This window comes from Mus caroli, unplaced genomic scaffold, assembly GCF_978045245.1.
Source record: "Mus caroli unplaced genomic scaffold, Mus_caroli_1 scaffold_11, whole genome shotgun sequence".
NCBI classification, from domain to species: Eukaryota; Metazoa; Chordata; class Mammalia; order Rodentia; family Muridae; genus Mus; species Mus caroli.
In genome coordinates, this window is record NW_028227266.1 from 83,686,927 (window position 1) to 83,691,692 (window position 4,766).

The window sequence follows — 4,766 nt, forward strand, 5'->3', positions numbered from 1 at the left end:
GTACTAAATAAAGTGTGCACTTCTATGTGTAATGTAACTATTTACAAAATATATTGGCAATGTTTAAATATATACAACAGAAATAATATGTTATACATAAAAAATTTAACACTGTAAATCATACTGCACAGAGAATATATGTATATATATATATATACACACACACACATATATATATATATATATATATATATATATATATATATATATTCCCTCCAAATAAATAAGCTACATTTTTGATGGGTCATTATTTAGTTAAAAATATTTATTAAGAATTGATGTGCCAGAATCTATTTCTAGGTATTTCTGACCTAACTATTAATGATATGGGCTAGGGCATTTAAATCATATAGTTCATCAATATAAAAAGTAACTCTAAGGTAAATAATGCAAAATCAAACATGGATGTGCAAGTATTTCTGTAGCAGAACTTGCAATCCTTTGTATATATTCAGGAGATATTTAGCTGAATCATATAGTAATTTAGTTTTAATTTTTTGAGAAACCTTGTTTTTGACTTCCACAGTGTTTGCAGCAAAATTATATATTTTAATGCATATAGATAATGACCCCCCCACATACACACACACACACACACACACACACACACACACACGCATGCATGTAAGTGAATCATGTACATGGCTGGTTTCCAGGGAGGCCAAAAGAAAACATCAGATTCCATGTATTTAACACTACATACAGGTTGTTGTGAGCTACCATATGGTTGTCCAAAACTAAATCTGGGTCTTCTACAAGAGAAACAAGTGCTGTTAACTGCTGATCCATTTCTCTGGACCATATTTTGACATTTATTTACAAATTCTATATGCAAATCTTGTGTTTACTATAGAGTTGTCAAAGTTTTTTCTCATTCTATTGCTTATCTGTCTGTTAATTCTACTTATTTCCTTTCCTTCGCAGGAGTTTTTTATTTCATGCAATTCTGTTTCATAATTCTAGAGCTATTTCCTGCACTATAGTATTATTCCTAAAATGGTTGCCTGTTCATATGCTTGAAGTACTTGACCCATTTTTCTTTAGCAATATTAGGTCTTAGATTAAGATTGTTTATCAATTATGTATTTATTTTTACTCAGGTTGAAAGATATACATTGAGTAGTTATTTCAGTCAAGAGTTTAACCAGTGCTATTATAAAAATGTTACAGTGGCAAATAATCCTGCCATGTTCATCAAAAATATCCCAGTTCATCAGGAAAAGATGCCCAGGCTCCCAGCATTATCTCATCTCTCACTACTGTCATGCTCTTCCCCTCTGACAATTTGGATAGTTTCATAACATCGTTCTTTAGTGGCATTTCTCTCATCATCTCAATTTTACATACTTTTCCTTGCTAGAAACAAACTCTCAATCATAATTTTGGATATCATTTAGTTGCCATCTTTCAACATGTGAAATCACAAGTGGTTTCACATTTCCAAGTACCCAGTTTTCTTGAAATGAATTCATGATATGGCTGAGAGTTTCCTTAAAAAATGTTATATAATTGTGCGGTGTTTATGGCAACCCATCTTTAAATGAATAAACACAACAACGTGATTTTCTTCACTGTTTGGAACAATGAAGCACTTTTCCACTTGGATAACAAACTCTCAAGTGCATCTGGAGCTGATTAATTTGTTTTGCTAAGGAAGATGAGGAAATCAAAGTTTTGCATAGCCAACACAAGTGACTATCAAATGCCTCTGGTATAGAAAAGCAGTCATTAGTCTAAATAAATAAATGAAAACCCTGGAAAGCAAGACATACAATTCTACAAGTTGAGAATGGCTAAGATCAAAACTCAACAGCACATGCTGGTGAGGATGTCAAGAAAGAGCAACATTCCTCCATGACTGGTGGGGTTGCAATCTAATACAACTACTCTGGAAATCAGTTCCTCAGAAATTGATCCACCTGAAGACCCAGCTATACCACTCTTGCACATATTTCCCAAGGATGCCCTACCATACCTCAAGTACACATGCTTGACTTTGTTCATAGCAGCCTTATTTGTAATAGCCACAAGCTAGAAATAACCCAGATGTCCCTCAACTGAAGAACAGATACAGAAAATGTGGTTCATTTAAACAATGGAATGCTATTTGGCTATTAAAAATGAGAAGATCATGACTTTTGCAGGCAAATAGATGACACTAGAAAATATCATCCTGAGTAAGGTAACTCAGAGCCCAAAGAACATTCATGTTATGTACTCAGTAATAAGTAGATATTAGTCAAAAAAGTACAGAATACCTAAGATAAAACCTACAGACCATAAGAAGTGTAACCAGCAGAATGGCCCAGGTGAGGGTGCTTCAGTCTTATTTAGAAGAGGGAAGAAAAGAATCATGGGAGACAGAGGAAGGGAAGGATCTCTATGGGAGAGGGGAGGGGAGGAGAATGGAGAACAGGGTCATGTATGAGGACTGGGGGACTGGAGAGAAGCCCAGAGGGCCAGGAGAATGAATAAAAATATGGAGCCTCAGGGGATGGGATGTGGGAGAATCCTCTAGAAAGTATCAGAGATGCAGAAGGTGAAAGACTCTCAGGACTCAATAGGGGTGACATTAGCCAAAATGTCCAACAATGGAGAGAGGGAACTAGAAGAGTCTACCGCCAGTAGATAGACAGGGTCTCAAGTGGAGGGATGGGGTTACTAACACACAGTCAAAATTTCTGACTGAGAACTGTTCCTGTCTAAAAGAACTTCAGGAACAAAAATGGAAAAGAGGCTGAAGCCAGCTGTCCTCTGAGAGGCTCTACCAGCAGCTGACAGAGACAGACACAGATACTTACACCTAACCATTCGACTGAAGTTGAGGATATTTGTGGTTGAATTGTGGGGAAAATTAAAAACTGAAGGGGAGGGAAACCCCACAGGATGACCATCAGTTTCAACTAACCTGGACCCCAGGGAGCTCCCAGAGACTGAGCCACCAACAAGGCACCACACATGGGCTGGTCCAAGGCACTGTGGGACATACAGAGCAGAACACTGGCTGTTTTGGCCTCAGTGGGAGAAGATGTGTCTAATCCTCAAGGGAAGGGGGAGGCCTGGGAGCATCTGATCTGAGGTAAGAGGGAGGAGGAGTGGGATGAGGAACTGTGAGATTAGGAATAGGGACAGGGAAGTGAGGCAATGGCTGGATGTAAATAAATAAAATAATTATATGTATGTATGTATTAATAATACATATATAATGCTCCCATTTGTACCACATATGCTATATTTGCAGCAACACAGAGAAGATTAGCAATAGCCCTTGTACAAGAACAACACTCATGCTTTCAAGCATTCCTTATGTTCATCATAGTTCCTGGCAAATAAATTTTATCAAAAAAGAGCATAGAGAAATTTTAGTGAAACGTTACGAAAGAAAATAAATAAATGATGTACTATAGTTTGCATGTTCCTCAGGGCATATGACCCACAATTTTTTAGTGTTTCAAGAACTGGGCTCAGAAAATTTTCTGTGTTCATTTCCACTGTTCTTGCCTCTCTTTGGAGACTTGAAGCTATACAAAGAGTCTCTAAGCACAACCTTGATCACTGAGAGTGGAGGGAAAGATTGATTCAGAGCCATTATTAGTGTTTAGCATAGGACATGTAACATAGCCTAGGGCATGTCAACCAATGTTATCAATTATTAAATAAGTAATATGGTATTAATCTTGGAGAAACCAAGTTGCTTAAAATGTGACAAAATGTATACCTTTAAAGAAATAAGGATATAGTATTTATGATTTATGAATTAAGGTGCCTTGTAATAAAGGGGTTTATAATTAGATAGTAATTCACAATTTCCATCTTGAGAAATTAAGGTCTCTGTAAGCCAGAAGATGGATTTGTGAAATGAGAATGTGTTGAAAAATGCAGAATTAGTGAGACATTCAGGAGCAAGGTGGATAAAAAATGCATTACATTAATGCATTAAAACAGTGGAGGTCATGTTGAGAATCCTGATTTAAAAAAAAAATCCTAAGCATACAAACTTTCAAACTTTATGTTTTAAAAAGTATTAGTGTACTTTTTATTATTCTACTCATTCAAATTTTAAATGACATCCCCCTTCCCAGGTACCCCTCCACAGACCTCCCCATCCCTTTCCCCCTTTCTTCCTCCCCTTTGCCTATGTGAGATTGTTCCTCCACCCATTCACCCACTCCTGCTTCACTCATTTAGTATCCCCCTACAATGGGGCATCAAGCCTCCCTTTAATGTTAGATAAGGCCATCCTGTGCTACATATGTATCTGGAGTTTTATCCCTCTCCATGTATAATCTTTAGTTGGTGGTTTAGTCCCTGGGAGCTCTGGGTGGTCCAGTTAGTTGATATTGTTCTTCTTATGGGGTTGCAATTCTCTTCAGCTCTTTCAGTCCTTTCCCTGGCTCTTCCATTGGGGTCCCTGGGTTCACTCTGATGGTTGGTTGTAAGTATCTGCATCTGTATTGGTCAGGTAGTGGTAGAACCTCTCAGGGAACAGTCATGTCAGGCTCTTGTAAGCAAGTGTTTCAATCCTACATATAATAGGAAACACAATATTCATAGGAGCTAGAGGGAGGGAAGGACCTGGAAAGGAGAGAGGAGGGGGATGGAATAAAAATGGGCAGGAACAGGTATTAAAAGGGATAGGAGAGAAATACAGAGGGTCAGAAAATTGAATTTAATTGTGTAGCAGAGGGGGATGGGGAGCTGGGGGAAGCCACTCGAAAATCTCAGACTTCAGAGAAGCAAGAGGCTTCCAGGAGCCAATGGTGATG

The 4,766-nt window shown here is 37.8% G+C and overlaps 1 non-coding gene across 1 annotated transcript; it reads left to right on the top strand.

The window, feature by feature from the left end:
* Window positions 1-3,205: 3,205 nt before the first annotated feature.
* LOC147002082 (U6 spliceosomal RNA) lies at window positions 3,206-3,312 on the top strand. Its single transcript, XR_015044571.1, has one exon. It is a non-coding gene; the product is annotated as a U6 spliceosomal RNA (small nuclear RNA).
* Window positions 3,313-4,766: the final 1,454 nt, after the last annotated feature.